Raw genomic sequence first — 22539 nt, forward strand, 5'->3', positions numbered from 1 at the left:
TATATATCTCTGTATACGCGATGTATATATCTCTGTATACACGGTGTATGTATCTGTATACAGTGCATGTATGTCTCTGTATACGCGGTGTATATATCTCTGTATACGCGGTGTATATATCTCTGTATACGCGGTGTATGTCTGTATACAGTGCATGCATGTCTCTGTATACGCGGTGTATATATCTCTGTATACGCGGTGTATATATCTCTGTATACACGGTGTATGTATCTGTATACAGTGCATGTATGTCTCTGTATACGCGGTGTATATATCTCTGTATACGCGGTGTATATATCTCTGTATACACGGTGTATGTATCTGTATACAGTGCATGTATGTCTCTGTATACGCGGTGTATATATCTCTGTATACGCGGTGTATGTCTCTGTATACGCGGTGTATATATCTCTGTATACACGGTGTATGTATCTGTATACAGTGCATGCATGTCTCTGTATACGCGGTGTATATATCTCTGTGTACACGGTGTATGTATCTGTATACAGTGCATGCGTGTCTCTGTATACGCGGTGTATATATCTCTGTATACACGGTGTATGTCTCTGTATACGCGGTGTATATATCTCTGTATACACGGTGTATGTATCTGTATACGCGGTGTATATATCTCTGTGTACACGGTGTATGTATCTGTATACAATGCATGCATGTCTCTGTATACGCGGTGTATATATCTCTGTATACACGGTGTATGTATCTGTATACAGTGCATGCATGTCTCTGTATACGCGGTGTATATATCTCTGTGTACACGGTGTATGTATCTGTATACAGTGCATGCGTGTCTCTGTATACGCGGTGTATATATCTCTGTATACACGGTGTATGTCTCTGTATACGCGGTGTATATATCTCTGTATACACGGTGTATGTATCTGTATACGCGGTGTATATATCTCTGTATACGAGGTGTATATATCTCTGTGTACACGGTGTATGTATCTGTATACAGTGCATGCGTGTCTCTGTATACGCGGTGTATATATCTCTGTATACACGGTGTATGTATCTGTATACGCGGTGTATGTATCTGTATACGCGGTGTATATATCTCTGTATACACGGTGTATGTATCTGTATACGTGGTGTATATATCTCTGTATACGCGGTGTATATATCTCTGTATACACGGTGTATGTATCTGTATACGCGGTGTATATATCTCTGTATACGCGGTGTATATATCTCTGTATACACGGTGTATGTATCTGTATACAGTGCATGCGTGTCTCTGTATACGCGGTGTATATATCTCTGTATACACGGTGTATGTATCTGTATACAGTGCATGCGTGTCTCTGTATACGCGGTGTATATATCTCTGTATACACGGTGTATGTATCTGTATACGCGGTGTATATATCTCTGTATACGCGGTGTATATATCTCTGTATACACGGTGTATGTATCTGTATACGCGGTGTATATATCTCTGTATACGCGGTGTATATATCTCTGTATACACGGTGTATGTATCTGTATACGCGGTGTATATATCTCTGTATACGCGGTGTATATATCTCTGTATACACGGTGTATGTATCTGTATACAGTGCATGAATGTCTCTGTACACGCGGTGTATATATCTCTGTATACACGGTGTATGTATCTGTATACGCGGTGTATATATCTCTGTATACGCGGTGTATATATCTCTGTATACACGGTGTATGTATCTGTATACGCGGTGTATATATCTCTGTATACGCGGTGTATATATCTCTGTATACACGGTGTATGTATCTGTATACGCGGTGTATATATCTCTGTATACGCGGTGTATATATCTCTGTATACACGGTGTATGTATCTGTATACATCTCTGTATACGCGGTGTATATATCTCTGTATACACGGTGTATGTATCTGTATACGCGGTGTATATATCTCTGTATACACGGTATATGTATCTGTATACGCGGTGTATATATCTCTGTATACACGGTATATGTATCTGTATACGCGGTGTATATATCTCTGTATACGCGGTGTATATATCTCTGTATACACGGTGTATGTATCTGTATACGCGGTGTATATATCTCTGTATACGCGGTGTATATATCTCTGTATACACGGTGTATGTATCTGTATACAGTGCATGCATGTCTCTGTATACACTGTGTATATATCTCTGTATACATGGTGTATGTATCTGTATACAGTGCATGCATGTCTCTGTATACACTGTGTATATATCTCTGTATATACGGTGTATGTATCTGTATACAGTGCATGCATGTCTCTGTATACGCGGTGTATATATCTCTGTATACACGGTGTATGTCTCTGTATACAGTGCATGCATGTCCCTGTATACGCGGTGTATATATCTCTGTATACGCGGTATATGTATCTGTATACAGTGCATGCATGTCTCTGTATACGCGGTGTATATATCTCTGTATACACGGTGTATGTATCTGTATACAGTGCATGCGTGTCTCTGTATACGCGGTGTATATATCTCTGTATACACGGTGTATGTATCTGTATACAGTGCATGCATGTCCCTGTATACGCGGTGTATATATCTCTGTATACGCGGTATATGTATCTGTATACAGTGCATGCATGTCCCTGTATACGCGGTGTATATATCTCTGTATACGCGGTATATGTATCTGTATACAGTGCATGCATGTCTCTGTATACGCGGTGTATATATCTCTGTATACACGGTGTATGTATCTGTATACAGTGCATGCATGTCTCTGTATACGCGGTGTATATATCTCTGTATACACGGTGTATGTCTCTGTATACAGTGCATGCATGTCCCTGTATACGCGGTGTATATATCTCTGTATACGCGGTATATGTATCTGTATACAGTGCATGCATGTCTCTGTATACGCGGTGTATATATCTCTGTATACACGGTGTATGTATCTGTATACAGTGCATGCGTGTCTCTGTATACGCGGTGTATATATCTCTGTATACACGGTGTATGTATCTGTATACAGTGCATGCATGTCTCTGTATACGCGGTGTATATATCTCTGTATACGCGGTGTATGTATCTGTATACAGTGCATGCATGTCTCTGTATACGCGGTGTATATATATCTCTGTATACACGGTGTATGTATCTGTATACAGTGCATGCATGTCTCTGTATACGCGGTGTATATATCTCTGTATATACGGTGTATGTATCTGTATACAGTGCATGCGTGTCTCTGTATACGCGGTGTATATATCTCTGTATACACGGTGTATGTATCTGTATACAGTGCATGCATGTCTCTGTATACGCGGTGTATATATATCTCTGTATACACGGTGTATGTATCTGTATACAGTGCATGCATGTCTCTGTATACGCGGTGTATATATCTCTGTATACACGGTATATGTATCTGTATACAGTGCATGTATGTCTCTGTATACGCGGTGTATATATCTCTGTATACACGGTGTATGTATCTGTATACAGTGCATGCATGTCTCTGTATACGCGGTGTATATATCTCTGTGTACACGGTGTATGTATCTGTATACAGTGCATGCATGTCTCTGTATACGCGCTGTATATATCTCTGTATACACGGTGTATTTATCTGTATACGCGGTGTATATATCTCTGTATACACGGTGTATGTATCTGTATACAGTGCATGCATGTCTCTGTATACGCGGTGTATATATCTCTGTGTACACGGTGTATGTATCTGTATACAGTGCATGCGTGTCTCTGTATACGCGGTGTATATATCTCTGTATACACGGTGTATGTATCTGTATACAGTGCATGCATATCTCTGTATACGCTGTATATATCTCTGTATACACGGTGTATGTATCTGTATACAGTGCATGCGTGTCTCTGTATACACGGTGTATGTATCTGTATACAGTGCATGCATGTCTCTGTATACGCGGTGTATATATCTCTGTATACACGGTGTATGTATCTGTATACAGTGCATGCATGTCTCTGTATACGCGGTGTATATCTCTGTATACACGGTGTATGTATCTGTATACAGTGCATGCATGTCTCTGTATACGCGGTGTATATATCTCTGTATACACGGTGTATGTATCTGTATACAGTGCATGCATGTCTCTGTATACGCGGTGTATATATCTCTGTATACATGGTGTATGTATCTGTATACAGTGCATGCATGTCTCTGTATACGCGGTGTATATATCTCTGTATACACGGTGTATGTATCTGTATACAGTGCATGCATGTCTCTGTATACGCGGTGTATATATCTCTGTATACATGGTGTATGTATCTGTATACAGTGCATGCATGTCTCTGTATACGCGGTGTATATCTCTGTATACACGGTGTATGTATCTGTATACAGTGCATGCATGTCTCTGTATACGCGGTGTATATATCTCTGTATACACGGTGTATGTATCTGTATACAGTACATGCGTGTCTCTGTATACGCGGTGTATATATCTCTGTATACACGGTGTATGTATCTGTATACAGTGCATGCGTGTCTCTGTATACGCGGTGTATATATCTCTGTATACACGGTGTATGTATCTGTATACAGTGCATGCGTGTCTCTGTATACGCGGTGTATATATCTCTGTATACACGGTGTATGTATCTGTATACAGTGCATGCATGTCTCTGTATACGCGGTGTATATATCTCTGTATACACGGTGTATGTATCTGTATACAGTGCATGCATGTCTCTGTATACGCGGTGTATATATCTCTGTATACACGGTGTATGTATCTGTATACAGTGCATGCGTGTCTCTGTATACGCGGTGTATATATCTCTGTATACACGGTGTATGTATCTGTATACAGTGCATGCGTGTCTCTGTATACGCGGTGTATATATCTCTGTATACACGGTGTATGTATCTGTATACAGTGCATGCGTGTCTCTGTATACGCGGTGTATATATCTCTGTATACACGGTGTATGTATCTGTATACAGTGCATGCGTGTCTCTGTATACGCGGTGTATATATCTCTGTATACACGGTGTATGTATCTGTATACAGTGCATGTATGTCTCTGTATACGCGGTGTATATATCTCTGTATACACGGTGTATGTATCTGTATACAGTGCATGCATGTCTCTGTATACGCGGTGTATATATCTCTGTATACACGGTGTATGTATCTGTATACAGTGCATGCATGTCTCTGTATACGCGGTGTATATATCTCTGTATACACGGTGTATGTATCTGTATACAGTGCATGCATGTCTCTGTATACGCGGTGTATATATCTCTGTATACACGGTGTATGTATCTGTATACAGTGCATGCATGTCTCTGTATACGCGGTGTATATATCTCTGTATACACGGTGTATGTATCTGTATACAGTGCATGCATGTCTCTGTATACGCGGTGTATATATCTCTGTATACACGGTGTATGTATCTGTATACAGTGCATGCATGTCTCTGTATACGCGGTGTATATATCTCTGTATACACGGTGTATGTAGCTGTATACAGTGCATGCGTGTCTCTGTATACGCGGTGTATATATCTCTGTATATACGGTGTATGTATCTGTATACAGTGCATGCATGTCTCTGTATACGCGGTGTATGTATCTGTATACAGTGCATGCGTGTCTCTGTATACGCGGTGTATATATCTCTGTATACACGGTGTATGTATCTGTATACAGTGCATGTATGTCTCTGTATACGCGGTGTATATATCTCTGTATACACGGTGTATGTATCTGTATACAGTGCATGCATGTCTCTGTATACACGGTGTATATATCTCTGTATACGCGGTGTATGTATCTGTATACAGTGCATGCATGTCTCTGTACACGCGGTGTATATATCTCTGTATAAACGGTGTATGTATCTGTATACGCGGTGTATATATCTCTGTATACGCGGTGTATGTCTCTGTATACGCGGTGTATATATCTCTGTATAAACGGTGTATGTATCTGTATACGCGGTGTATATATCTCTGTATACGCGGTGTATGTCTCTGTATACGCGGTGTATATATCTCTGTATACACGGTGTATGTATCTGTATACAGTGCATGCGTGTCTCTGTATACGCGGTGTATATATCTCTGTATACGCGGTGTATATATCTCTGTATACACGGTGTATGTATCTGTATACGCGGTGTATATATCTCTGTATACGCGGTGTATGTCTCTGTATACGCGGTGTATATATCTCTGTGTACACGGTGTATGTATCTGTATACAGTGCATGCGTGTCTCTGTATACGCGGTGTATATATCTCTGTATACGCGGTGTATATATCTCTGTATACACGGTGTATGTATCTGTATACAGTGCATGCGTGTCTCTGTATACGCGGTGTATATATCTCTGTATACACGGTGTATGTATCTGTATACAGTGCATGCATGTCTCTGTATACGCGGTGTATATATCTCTGTATACACGGTGTATGTATATGTATACAGTGCATGCGTGTCTCTGTATACACGGTGTATATATCTCTGTATACACGGTGTATATATCTCTGTATACACGGTGTATGTATCTGTATACAGTGCATGCGTGTCTCTGTATACGCGGTGTATATATCTCTGTATACACGGTGTATGTATCTGTATACAGTGCATGCATGTCTCTGTATACGCGGTGTATATATCTCTGTATACACGGTGTATGTATCTGTATACAGTGCATGCATGTCTCTGTATACGCGGTGTATATATCTCTATATACACGGTGTATGTATCTGTATACAGTGCATGCATGTCTCTGTATACGCGGTGTATATATCTCTGTATACACGGTGTATGTATCTGTATACAGTGCATGCGTGTCTCTGTACACGCGGTGTATATATCTCTGTATACACGGTGTATGTCTCTGTATACACGGTGTATGTATCTGTATACAGTGCATGCATGTCTCTGTACACGCGGTGTATATATCTCTGTATACACGGTGTATGTATCTGTATACAGTGCATGCGTGTCTCTGTACACGCGGTGTATATATCTCTGTATACACGGTGTATGTATCTGTATACAGTGCATGCATGTCTCTGTATACGCGGTGTATTTATCTCTGTATACACGGTGTATGTCTCTGTATACAGTGCATGCGTGTCTCTGTCTACGCGGTGTATATATCTCTGTATACACGGTGTATGTATCTGTATACAGTGCATGCGTGTCTCTGTCTACGCGGTGTATATATCTCTGTATACACGGTGTATGTATCTGTATACAGTGCATGCATGTCTCTGTATACGCGGTGTATATATCTCTGTATACACGGTGTATGTATCTGTATACAGTGCATGCGTGTCTCTGTATACGCGGTTTATATATCTCTGTATATACGGTGTATGTCTCTGTATACAGTGCATGCGTGTCTCTGTATACGCGGTGTATGTCTCTGTATACGCGGTGTATATATCTCTGTATACAGTGCATGCATGTCTCTGTATATACGGTGTATGTCTCTGTATACAGTGCATGCGTGTCTCTGTATATACGGTGTATGTCTCTGTATACAGTGCATGCGTGTCTCTGTATACGCGGTGTATATATCTCTGTATACAGTGCATGCATGTCTCTGTATATACGGTGTATGTCTCTGTATACAGTGCATGCGTGTCTCTGTATATACGGTGTATGTCTCTGTATACAGTGCATGCATGTCTCTGTATACGCGGTGTATATATCTCTGTATACACGGTGTATGTATCTGTATACAGTGCATGCATGTCTCTGTATACGCGGTGTATGTCTCTGTATACGCGGTGTATATATCTCTGTATACACGGTGTATGTCTCTGTATACAGTGCATGCGTGTCTCTGTATACGCGGTGTATATATCTCTGTATACACGGTGTATGTCTCTGTATACAGTGCATGCATATCTCTGTATACGCGGTGTATATATCTCTGTATACACGGTGTATGTATCTGTATACAGTGCATGCATGTCTCTGTATACGCGGTGTATATATCTCTGTATACACGGTGTATGTCTCTGTATACAGTGCATGCATGTCTCTGTATACGCGGTGTATATATCTCTGTATACACAGTGTATGTATCTGTATACAGTGCATGCGTGTCTCTGTATACGCGGTGTATATATCTCTGTATACACGGTGTATGTATCTGTATACAGTGCATGCATGTCTCTGTATACGCGGTGTATATATCTCTGTATACACGGTGTATGTATCTGTATACAGTGCATGCATGTCTCTGTATACGCGGTGTATATATCTCTGTATACACGGTGTATGTATCTGTATACAGTGCATGCGTGTCTCTGTATACGCGGTGTATATATCTCTGTATACGCGGTGTATATATCTCTATATACACGGTGTATGTATCTGTATACAGTGCATGCGTGTCTCTGTATACGCGGTGTATATATCTCTATATACACGGTGTATGCATCTGTATACAGTGCATGCGTGTCTCTGTATACGCGGTGTATATATCTCTGTATACACGGTGTATGTATATGTATACAGTGCATGCGTGTCTCTGTATACGCGGTGTATATATCTCTGTATACACGGTGTATGTATCTGTATACAGTGCATGCATGTCTCTGTATACGCGGTGTATATATCTCTGTATACACGGTGTATGTATCTGTATACAGTGCATGCGTGTCTCTGTATACGCGGTGTATATATCTCTGTATACACGGTGTATGTATCTGTATACAGTGCATGCATGTCTCTGTATACGCGGTGTATATATCTCTGTATACACGGTGTATGTATCTGTATACAGTGCATGCATGTCTCTGTATACGCGGTGTATATATATCTCTGTATACAGTGCATGCATGTCTCTGTATACGCGGTGTATATATCTCTGTATACACGGTGTATGTATCTGTATACAGTGCATGCGTGTCTCTGTATACGCGGTGTATATATCTCTGTATACACGGTGTATGTATATGTATACAGTGCATGCGTGTCTCTGTATACGTGGTGTATATATCTCTATATACACGGTGTATGTATCTGTATACAGTGCATGCGTGTCTCTGTATACGCGGTGTATATATCTCTGTATACACGGTGTATGTATCTGTATACAGTGCATGCGTGTCTGTATACGCGGTGTATATATCTCTGTATACACGGTGTATGTATATGTATACAGTGCATGCGTGTCTCTGTATACGCGGTGTATATATCTCTGTATACACGGTGTATGTATCTGTATACAGTGCATGCATGTCTCTGTATACGCGGTGTATATATCTCTGTATACACGGTGTATGTATCTGTATACAGTGCATGCATGTCTCTGTATACGCGGTGTATATATCTCTGTATATACGGTGTATGTATCTGTATACAGTGCATGCGTGTCTCTGTATACGCGGTGTATATATCTCTATATACACGGTGTATGTATCTGTATACAGTGCATGCGTGTCTCTGTATACGCGGTGTATATATCTCTGTATACACGGTGTATGTATCTGTATACAGTGCATGCATGTCTCTGTATACGCGGTGTATATATCTCTGTGTACAGTGCATGCATGTCTCTGTATACGCGGTGTATATATCTCTGTATGCACGGTGTATGTCTCTGTATACAGTGCATGCATGTCTCTGTATACGCGGTGTATATATCTCTGTGTACACGGTGTATGTATCTGTATACAGTGCATGCATGTCTCTGTATACGCGGTGTATATATCTCTGTATACACGGTGTATGTCTCTGTATACAGTGCATGCATGTCTCTGTACACGCGGTGTATATATATCTCTGTATACATGGTGTATGTATCTGTATACAGTGCATGCATGTCTCTGTATACGCGGTGTATATATCTCTGTATACATGGTGTATGTATCTGTATACAGTGCATGCATGTCTCTGTATACACTGTGTATATATCTCTGTATACACGGTGTATGTCTCTGTATACGCGGTGTATATATCTCTGTATACACGGTGTATGTATCTGTATACAGTGCATGCATGTCTCTGTATACACTGTGTATATATCTCTGTATACACGGTGTATGTCTCTGTATACGCGGTGTATAAATCTCTGTATACACGGTGTATGTATCTGTATACAGTGCATGCATGTCTCTGTATACACTGTGTATATATCTCTGTATACACGGTGTATGTCTCTGTATACGCGGTGTATATATCTCTGTATACACGGTGTATGTATCTGTATACAGTGCATGCATGTCTCTGTATACGCGGTGTATATATCTCTGTATACACGGTGTATGTATCTGTATACAGTGCATGCGTGTCTCTGTATACGCGGTGTATATATCTCTGTATACGCGGTGTATATATCTCTATATACACGGTGTATGTATCTGTATACAGTGCATGCATGTCTCTGTATACGCGGTGTATATATCTCTGTATACACGGTGTATGTATCTGTATACAGTGCATGCATGTCTCTGTATACGCGGTGTATATATATCTCTGTATACAGTGCATGCATGTCTCTGTATACGCGGTGTATATATCTCTGTATACACGGTGTATGTATCTGTATACAGTGCATGCGTGTCTCTGTATACGCGGTGTATATATCTCTGTATACACGGTGTATGTATATGTATACAGTGCATGCGTGTCTCTGTATACGCGGTGTATATATCTCTGTATACACGGTGTATGTATCTGTATACAGTGCATGCATGTCTCTGTATACGCGGTGTATATATCTCTGTATACACGGTGTATGTATCTGTATACAGTGCATGCATGTCTCTGTATACGCGGTGTATATATCTCTGTATACACGGTGTATGTATCTGTATACAGTGCATGCGTGTCTCTGTATACGCGGTGTATATATCTCTGTATACACGGTGTATGTATCTGTATACAGTGCATGCATGTCTCTGTATACGCGGTGTATATATCTGTATACAGTGCATGCATGTCTCTGTATACGCGGTGTATATATCTCTGTATACACGGTGTATGTATCTGTATACAGTGCATGCATGTCTCTGTATACGCGGTGTATATATATCTCTGTATACAGTGCATGCATGTCTCTGTATACGCGGTGTATATATCTCTGTATACACGGTGTATGTATCTGTATACAGTGCATGCGTGTCTCTGTATACGCGGTGTATATATCTCTGTATACACGGTGTATGTATATGTATACAGTGCATGCGTGTCTCTGTATACGTGGTGTATATATCTCTATATACACGGTGTATGTATCTGTATACAGTGCATGCGTGTCTCTGTATACGCGGTGTATATATCTCTGTATACACGGTGTATGTATCTGTATACAGTGCATGCGTGTCTCTGTATACGCGGTGTATATATCTCTGTATACACGGTGTATGTATATGTATACAGTGCATGCGTGTCTCTGTATACGCGGTGTATATATCTCTGTATACACGGTGTATGTATCTGTATACAGTGCATGCATGTCTCTGTATACGCGGTGTATATATCTCTGTATACACGGTGTATGTATCTGTATACAGTGCATGCATGTCTCTGTATACGCGGTGTATATATCTCTGTATACACGGTGTATGTATCTGTATACAGTGCATGCGTGTCTCTGTATACGCGGTGTATATATCTCTATATACACGGTGTATGTATCTGTATACAGTGCATGCGTGTCTCTGTATACGCGGTGTATATATCTCTGTATACACGGTGTATGTATCTGTATACAGTGCATGCATGTCTCTGTATACGCGGTGTATATATCTCTGTATACACGGTGTATGTATCTGTATACAGTGCATGCATGTCTCTGTATACGCGGTGTATATATATCTCTGTATACAGTGCATGCATGTCTCTGTATACGCGGTGTATATATCTCTGTATACACGGTGTATGTCTCTGTATACAGTGCATGCATGTCTCTGTATACGCGGTGTATATATCTCTGTGTACACGGTGTATGTATCTGTATACAGTGCATGCATGTCTCTGTATACGCGGTGTATATATCTCTGTATACACGGTGTATGTCTCTGTATACAGTGCATGCATGTCTCTGTACACGCGGTGTATATATATCTCTGTATACATGGTGTATGTATCTGTATACAGTGCATGCATGTCTCTGTATACGCGGTGTATATATCTCTGTATACATGGTGTATGTATCTGTATACAGTGCATGCATGTCTCTGTATACACTGTGTATATATCTCTGTATACACGGTGTATGTCTCTGTATACGCGGTGTATATATCTCTGTATACACGGTGTATGTATCTGTATACAGTGCATGCATGTCTCTGTATACACTGTGTATATATCTCTGTATACACGGTGTATGTCTCTGTATACGCGGTGTATAAATCTCTGTATACACGGTGTATGTATCTGTATACAGTGCATGCATGTCTCTGTATACACTGTGTATATATCTCTGTATACACGGTGTATGTCTCTGTATACGCGGTGTATATATCTCTGTATACACGGTGTATGTATCTGTATACAGTGCATGCATGTCTCTGTATACGCGGTGTATATATCTCTGTATACACGGTGTATGTATCTGTATACAGTGCATGCATGTCTCTGTATACGCGGTGTATATATCTCTGTATACACGGTGTATATATCTCTGTATACAGTGCATGCATGTCTCTGTATACGCGGTGTATATATCTCTGTATATATCTTGGTGCATGTCTCTGTATACGCGGTGTATATATCTCTGTATACACCGTGTATCCTTCGTGCTGTGACAGTTGCGGAGTTATACGACATATTAATCTCGTTCTCTCCGTATTTCGCTGCATAAATAGATTTGTATAAATGTGAAATCTGTGAATATGGAAATTGCATTTAGTTTATGAATAAATATTTATCTCGGCGACGTGAAGTGACACCGATTACATTCCATTATGCAGATAGGACAGGAGTGATTGTCACACGGCGCGATCTCCGAATCCATTCTATATCACAGCTGACGCCTGGTGCATGCGGGACTATGACAACTCTGATGTACGTGACGCCGAACAGCGATGTCAGGGTCATACACAGGCGTCACAGCTCTAACACTATATATTGTCTATTAGAAGACATGGGGGGTGGACGACACTTGCATGATCCCGTAAGTCCACGCTGTAGACTCATCACACTGTGCGAATCACAAGCCAGTAACGATGTGGGATCATGTGACAGATGTATGAATCACACGAGATGACGAACGATTATGTATGAAACACCTCAGACATCGTATAATATTATAGAAGCCATTGGATTATGAATGAGAGATCTATAATGTACAAGTATCCTACAAGGTGCAGTAAAATGACTATAAGAAGACACGGGCTAATGTACGACCTCCATACACTCACAGTACGCTGCACCTACGGCGAGGTATGATTAACACTAGAAGTTGTGCAATGGCTACTAGAATATATGAGATGACGCACGACGGCATATGATAATGTATGAATCGCATAAAACACTGTATACATCCTAAGACATTGGATGACGTATGAATCCCGTATACCGCCCGTTACAAGACATGGGGCGAAGTGTGATGATGTATGAATCCCGTATACCGCCCGTTACAAGACATGGGACAAGGAATGATGATGTATGAATACCGTATACCGCCCGTTACAAGACATGGGGCGAGGAATGATGATGTATGAATCTCATATACCGCCCGTTACAAGACATGGGGCGAGGAATGATGATGTATGAATCCCGTATACCGCCCGTTACAAGATATGGAGTGAGGTATGAATCCCGTATGCCGCTCGTTACAAGACATGGGGCGAGGTATGATGATGTATGAATCCCGTATACCGCCCGTTACAAGACATGGGGCGAGGAATGATGATGTATGAATCTCATATACCGCCCGTTACAAGACATGGGGCGAGGTATGATGATGTATGAATCCCGTATACCGCCCGTTACAAGACATGGGGCGAGGTAGGATGATGTATAAATCCTGTTCGTTACAAGATATGGGGCGATGCATGATGATGCATGAATCCCGTATAAGGCCCATTACAAGCCATGGGGCGAGGTATGAATTCCGTATACTGCCCGTTACAAGACATGGGGCGAGGTATGATGATGTATGAATCCCGTATGCTGCCCGTTACAAGACATGGGGCGAGGTATGATGATGTGTGAATCCCGTATACCGCCCGATACTAGACATGGGGTGAGGTATGATGATGTATGAATCCAGTATACTGCCAGTTACAAGACATGGGGTGAGGTATGATGATGTATGAATCCAAAATACCGCCCATTACAAGACATGGGGTGAGGTATGAGGATGTATGAATCCTGTATACCGCCCGGTACAAGACATGGGACAGTGTGATAATGTATGAATCCCATATACCGCCTGTTACAAGACATGGGGCAAGGTGTGATAATGTATGAATCCCGTATACCGCCCGTTACGAGACATGGGGCGAGGTATGATGTATGAATCCCGTATACCACCCGTTACGAGACATGGGGCGAGGTATGATGTATGAATCCAGTATACAGCCCGTTACAAGACATGGGGCGAGGTATGATGATGTATGAATCACGTATACCGCCCGTTACAAGACATGGGGTGAGGTATGATGATATATGAATCCCGTATACTCCCCGTTACAAGACATGGGGTGAGGTGTGATGATGTATGAATCTCGTATACCGCCCGTTACAAGACATGGGGCGAGGTATGATGATGTATTAATCCCGTATACCGCCTGTTACAAGACATGGGGTGAGGTATTATGATATATGAATCCCGTACACTCCCCGTTACAAGACATGGGGCGAGGTGTGATGATGTATGAATCCCGTATACCGCCCGATACAGGACATGGGGCGAGGTATGATGATGTATGAATCCCGTATACCGCCCGATACAGAACATGGGGCGAGGTATGATGATGTATGAATCCCAAATACCGCCCGTTACAAGACATGGGGTGAGGTATGATGATGTATGAATCCCGTATACCGCCCGTTAGAAGACATGGGGCGAGGTATGATGTATGAATCCCGTATACCGCCCGTTACAAGACATGGAGCAAGGTATGATGTACGAATCCCGTATACCGCCCGCTACAAGACGTGGGGTGAGGTATGATGATGTATGAATCCCGTATACCGCCCAAGACATGGGGCGAGGTGTGATGATGTATGAATCCCGTATACCGCCCGTTACAAGACATGGGGCGAGGTGTGATGATGTATGAATCCCGTATGCCGCCCGTTACAAGACATGGGGTGAGGTATGATTATGTATGAATCCCGTATACCGCCCGTTACAAGACGTGGTGAGGTATGATGATGTATGAATTCCGTATACTGCCTGTTACAAGACATGGGGCGAGGTATGATGATGTATGAATCCCAAATACCGCCCGTTACAAGACATGGGGCGAGGTGTGATAATGTATGAATCCCACATACCGCCTGTTACAAGACATGGGGCAAGGTGTGATAACGTATGAATCCCGTATACCGCCCGTTACAAGACATGGGGCGAGGTATGATGTATGAATCCCGTATACCGCCCGTTACAAGACATGGGGTGAGGTATGATGATGTATGAATCCCGTATACCACCCGTTACAAGACATGGGGCGAAGTATAATGTATGAATTCCGTATACCGCCCGTTACAAGACATGGGGCGAGGTGTGATGATGTATGAATCCCGTATACCACCCGTTACAAGACATGGGGCGAGGTGTGATGATGTATGAATCCCATATGCCGCCCATTACAAGACATGTGGTGAGGTATGATGATGTATGAATCCTGTATACCGCCCGTTACAAGACATGGGGCGAGGTGTGATGATGTATGAATCCCGTATACCGCCCGTTACAAGACACGGGGCGAGGTATGACGATGTATGAATCCCGTATGCCGCCCGTTACAAGACATGTGCTGAGGTGTGATGATGTATGAATCCCGTATACCGCCCATTACAAGACATGGGGCGAGGTATGATGTATGAATCCCGTATGCCGCCCGTTACAAGACATGGGGTGAGGTATGATGATGTATGAATCCCGTATACCGCCCATTACAAGACATGGGGCGAGGTATGTATGAATCCCGTATGCCGCCCGTTACAAGACATGGGGTGAGGTATGATGATGTATGAATCCCGTATACCGCCCATTACAAGACATGGGGCGAGGTATGATGTATGAATCCCGTATGCCGCCCGTTACAAGACATGGGGTGAGGTATGATGATGTATGAATCCCGTATACCGCCCGTTACAAGACATGGGGTGAGGTGTGATGATGTATGAATCCCAAGTACCGCCCGTTACAAGACATGGGGCGAGGTATGATGTATGAATCCCGTATGCCGCCCGTTACAAGACATGAGGTGAGGTATGATGATGTATGAATCCCGTATACCGCCCGTTACAAGACATGGGGCGAGGTATGATGATGTATGAATCCCGTATACCGCCCGTTACAAGACATGGGGTGAGGTGTGATGATGTATGAATCCCAAGTACCGCCCGTTACAAGACATGGGGCGAGGTATGATGTATGAATCCCGTATGCCGCCCGTTACAAGACATGAGGTGAGGTATGATGATGTATGAATCCCGTATACCGCCCGTTACAAGACATGGGGCGAGGTATGATGATGTATGAATCCCGTATACCACCCGGTACAAGACATGGGGTGATGTATGAATCCAGTATACCGCCCATTACAAGACATGGGGCGAAGTATGATGATGCATGAATCCCGTATACTGCCCGTTACAAGAGATGGGGCGAGGTATAATGATGTATGAATCCCATATACCGCACGGTACAAGACATGGGGGGAGGTATGAATCCCGTATACCGCCCGTTACAAGACATGGGGCGAGGCATGAAGATGTATGAATCCCAAATACCGCCCGTTACAAGACATGGGGCGAGGTATGATGATGTATGAATCCCGTATACAGTCCTGTACAAGACATGGGGTGATGTATGAATCCAGTATACCGCCCGTTACAAGACATGGGGCGAGGTATGATGATGTATGAATCCCAAGTACCGCCCGTTACAAGACACGGGGCGAGGTATGATGTTGTATGAATCCCGTATACCACCCGGTACAAGACATGGGGTGATGTATGAATCCAGTATACCGCCCATTACAAGACATGGGGCGAAGTATGATGATGCATGAGTCCCGTATACTGCCCGTTACAAGACATGGGGCGAGGTATGATGATGTATGAATCCCATATACCGCCTGTTACAAGACATGGGGCGAGGTATGATGATGTATGAATCCCGTATACCGCCCGATACAGGACATGGGGCGAGGTATGATGATGTATGAATCCCAAATACCGCCCGTTACAAGACATGGGGTGAGGTATGATGATGTATGAATCCCAAATACCGCCCGTTACAAGACATGGGGTGAGAAATGATGATGTATGAATCCCATATACCGCCCGTTACAAGACATGGGGCGAGGTATGAATCCCGTATACCGCCCGTTACAAGACATGTGGTGAGGTGTGATGATGTATGAATCCCGTATACTGCCCGTTACAAGACATGTGGTGAGGTATGAATCCCGTATACCGCCCGTTACAAGACATGTGGTGAGGTGTGATGATGCATGAGTCCCGTATACTGCCCATTACAAGACATGGGGCGAGGTATGATGATGTATGAATCCCATATACTGCCTGTTACAAGACATGGGGCGAGGTATGATGATGTATGAATCCCGTATACCGCCCGATACAGGACATGGGGCGAGGTATGATGATGTATGAATCCCAAATACCGCCCGTTACAAGACATGGGATGAGGTATGATGATGTATGAATCCCAAATACCGCCCGTTACAAGACATGGGATGAGGTATGATGTATGAATCCCATATACCGCCCGTTACAAGACATGGGGCGAGGTATGAATCCCGTATACTGCCCGTTACAAGACATGTGGTGAGGTATGAATCCCGTATACCGCCCGTTACAAGACATGTGGTGAGGTATGATGATGTATGAATCCCGTATACTGCCTGTTATAAGACATGGGGCGAGGTGTGATGACGTATGAATCCCGTATACCGCCCGTTACAAGACATGGGGCGAGGTATGATGATGTATGAATCCCGTATACTGCCAGTTACAAGACATGGGGTGATGTATGAATCCCATATACCGCCCGTTACAAGATATGGGGCGAGGTATGATGATGTATGAATCCCGTATACCGCCCGTTACTAGACATGGAGTGAGGTGTGATGATGTATGAATCCCGTATACAGCCCATTACAAGACATGGGGCGAGGTATGATGATGTATGAATCCCGTATACCGCCCGTTACAAGACATGGGGTGAGGTGTGATGATGTATGAATCCCGTATACTGCCCGTTACAAGACATGGGGAGAGGTGTGATGATGTATGAATCCCGTATACCGCCCGTTACAAGACATGGGGCGAGGTGTGATGATGTATGAATGCCGTATACCGCCCGTTACAAGACATGGGGCGAGGTATGATGATGTATGAATCCCGTATACCGCCCGTTACTAGACATGGGGTGAGGTGTGATGATGTATGAATCCCGTATACAGCCCATTACAAGACATGGGGCGAGGTATGATGATGTATGAATCCCGTATACCGCCCGTTACTAGACATGGGGTGAGGTGTGATGATGTATGAATCCCGTATACAGCCCATTACAAGACATGGGGCGAGGTATGATGATGTATGAATCCCGTATACAGCCCATTACAAGACATGGGGCGAGGTATGATGATGTATGAATCCCGTATACTGCCCGTTACAAGACATGGGGTGAGGTATGATGTATGAATCCCGTATACCGCCCGTTACAAGACATGGGGCGAGGTGTGATGATGTATGAATCCCGTATACCGCCCGTTACAAGACATGGGGTGAGGTATGATGATGTATGAATCCCGTATACCGCCCGTTACTAGACATGGGGTGAGGTGTGATGATGTATGAATCCCGTATACCGCCCGTTACTAGACATGGGGTGAGGTGTGATGATGTATGAATCCCGTATACCGCCCGTTACTAGACATGGGGCGAGGTGTGATGATGTATGAATCCCGTATACCGCCCGTTACTAGACATGGGGCGAGGTGTGATGATGTATGAATCCCGTATACCGCCCGTTACTAGACATGGGGTGAGGTGTGATGATGTATGAATCCCGTATACCGTCTGTTACAAGACATGGGGTGAGGTGTGATGATGTATGAATCCCGTATACCGCCCGTTACAAGACATGGGGTGAGGTATGATGATGTATGAATCCCGTATACCGCCCGTTACTAGACATGGGGTGAGGTGTGATGATGTATGAATCCCGTATACCGCCCGTTACTAGACATGGGGTGAGGTGTGATGATGTATGAATCCCGTACACTCCCCGTTACAAGACATGGGGCGAGGTGTGATGATGTATGAATCCCGTATACCGCCCGATACAGGACATGGGGCGAGGTATGATGATGTATGAATCCCGTATACCGCCCGATACAGAACATGGGGCGAGGTATGATGATGTATGAATCCCAAATACCGCCCGTTACAAGACATGGGGTGAGGTATGATGATGTATGAATCCCGTATACCGCCCGTTAGAAGACATGGGGCGAGGTATGATGTATGAATCCCGTATACCGCCCGTTACAAGACATGGAGCAAGGTATGATGTACGAATCCCGTATACCGCCCGCTACAAGACGTGGGGTGAGGTATGATGATGTATGAATCCCGTATACCGCCCAAGACATGGGGCGAGGTGTGATGATGTATGAATCCCGTATACCGCCCGTTACTAGACATGGGGCGAGGTGTGATGATGTATGAATCCCGTATACTTCTAGTAGCAGGCGCAGGACTCTGCGGGGATGTCGTTCTGGGCTCGGCTCACTCCTGGCTTATAATTGATGTCTGGGCTGATGAGCGGTGACCGGGGCGGCTCGTTGTCAGGACAATTGATTGCAGCAGGGAAGTGAATGGCGGCTCTCACTCATCATCCCGCTGTAGCAATCACACAGGGCACAGACGGTGCTGGACCCTCAGCTGTCAATCACACACCCGACACCCCCTGTGCAGCCGCCCGCAGCAGTGACGGCCAAGATGAAGTGTCTTCTTCTCGGGGGTATCTGGGGTCAGTGAGCTGGTCCACACCTCACAGTATGAGGCTGGACCTGCGGTCAATGTGGGGCACCTGCCATTAGGTTGGGTAGATGGAGGTGTGAAGTGCCCCCCCGAGAGAGGACCAGGTTGGGGGCACTTGCACTTCATTCCCAGCGATCTACTTAAGAAATGTGGCTGTGAGCTCTGGGGGAAGCATGGAAGGAGACCCCAGAGGACAGAGGGTCTCGCCCTGATCTTTGTGAGGCCGCTCGCCCCCGACTTCCAGGACCGCGACTGTGGAAAGGGCTGGGGGCGCCGAAACTTTAAAGAGGTGATGGGAGGGATCGCTTCCTTAGGATTTATATAAATCAAAGTGCTGGGGGTCTCCACTGTGAATAATCTGCAGCTACTCACCACCTGGGGCAATGTTCATCCTGAGCATTCTGGTACACGAATAGAAGGACAGAGCTATAATCACACTGTACAAGTGCAGAAAAAGGAGAGAAGAGGCTAAGGAAATGGAGAGATCGAGGGAGGAAGAGAAAAGAAAGGGAAAGACATGAGAGGAAGAAGCAGAGGAATGGGGGAACGAGGAAGAGCAAAAAAGTGGAAAGAAGCAGTGAGAAGAACGAGGAAGGACAAAGGCAGAAGCAAAGGAATGAAAGTATGAAGAGGAGGAGAGGAAAGAAAGGGGAAAACAAGCGAGGAAGAAGCAGAGGAATGGGGGAACGAGGCAGAGGAAAAAAATGGGAAAAAATCAAGTGAGGAAGAAGACAAAGGAAGCAGAGAGCAGAACGAGGAAGGATGAAGGCAGAAGCGAACGAACAAAGAGGAATAAGGAACAAGGAAAAAGAGGAGAGATCAATTGAGGAAGGGGAAAGAAATGAAAGACGTGAAGAATAAACAGAAGTATGAAAACGAGGAAAGATTAAGTGAGGAAGACGAGCAAAGCTAGAAGTGGAGAACCGAAAGGAGGAACGAGGAAGAAAGGAAAGAGATGCGAGGAAGAAGTGGAGAAAAGAAAGGGGAAAGGAGCAAGAGGGAAGAAAGGGAAAGACATGCGAGGAAGAAGTGGAGAAAAGAAAGGGGAAAGGAGGAGAGGGAAGAAAGGGAAAGACATGCGAGGAAGAAGTGGAGAAAAGAAAGGGGAAAGGAGAAGAGGGAAGAAAGGGAAAGACATGCGAGGAAGAAGCGGAGAAAAGAAAGGGGAAGAAAGGGAAAGAAATGCGAGGAAGAAGCAGAGAAAAGAAAGGGGAGAGGAGGAACGAGGAAGAAAGGGAAAGAGATGTGAGGAAGAAGTGGAGAAAAGAAAGGGAAAGAAAGGGAAAGAAATGCGAGGAAGAAGCAGAGAAAAGAAAGGGGAAAGGGAAAGACATGCGAGGAACAAGCAGAGAAAAGGGGAAAGGAGGAACGAGGAAGAAAGGGAAAGATGTGAGGAGGAAGCGGAGAAAAGAAAGGGGAAAGGGAAAGAGATGTGAGGAAGAAGCCGAGAAAAGAAAGGGGAAAGGAGGAACGAGGAAGAAAGGGAATGTGATACAAGGAAGAAGCGGAGAAAAGAAAGGGGAAAGGAGGAAGAGGGAAGAAAGGGAAAGACATGCGAGGAACAAGCGGAGAAAAGAAAGAGGGGAAAGGAGGAAGAGGGAAAAATCAAGTGAGGATGACAGAAGAAGCGGGAAGGATGTAACAGGTATTAGTAATGGCTGCCATTAGTGCTCCTCTCCCGCTGCTGAGAACATTGACTCCCCGTGGATGGACGGCTCCGGGGCCGAGGTTAGGGAAGCCGCCCCTACTGCTGTCCCTCGCCCCATCTCCACGAGGACCAGGAGACGAGATGTATAAAGTCTTCTTTATAATGTAACATCAGGTTCACAATATAACTTACATCATTTACAACCGCAATATAACACAAAGGAAAACATCTGCTATACAAGGCCAATTATATACAAAGAGGACCCAAAGTGGGCACCTAACTGACGCCCAGGGCCCCTGTGGGCGAACCATTTGCAGCAGAACAGCTGCTTGTACTTATACTCTGCTCATCCTGAGCCTCCTGCTTCATGGATGGATTGCCAGGCTCATCCCCACATATATTTGCACTGTACCATTCTCCTTTTTGAGAGGTTTTTTCATTGTGAGGTTCATAACCCCAGTGATACCCTTCTTCTGTGCAGTGCTGCACGCCTCTATTCTGGAGGAACATGGAGCACTGCTCATCCTGATCTCCCGGGTTCATGAAGAGTATTCCAGGCCTGCCCTGTTTTGCTGCAGATCTGCTCATCCTGAGCCTCCTGGTTCATAAACAGCATGACCCTGCTCATACATTGCCCCAATCAATAGACATCCCATAGGATTAGAGACAGGTGGTGACACTCAGGAGTCTGGGAAAGCGGGA

Source organism: Phyllobates terribilis, unplaced genomic scaffold, assembly GCF_046119375.1.
Source record: "Phyllobates terribilis strain yellow unplaced genomic scaffold, ASM4611937v1 Scaffold_3__8_contigs__length_932513732, whole genome shotgun sequence".
Lineage (NCBI taxonomy): Eukaryota > Metazoa > Chordata > Amphibia > Anura > Dendrobatidae > Phyllobates > Phyllobates terribilis.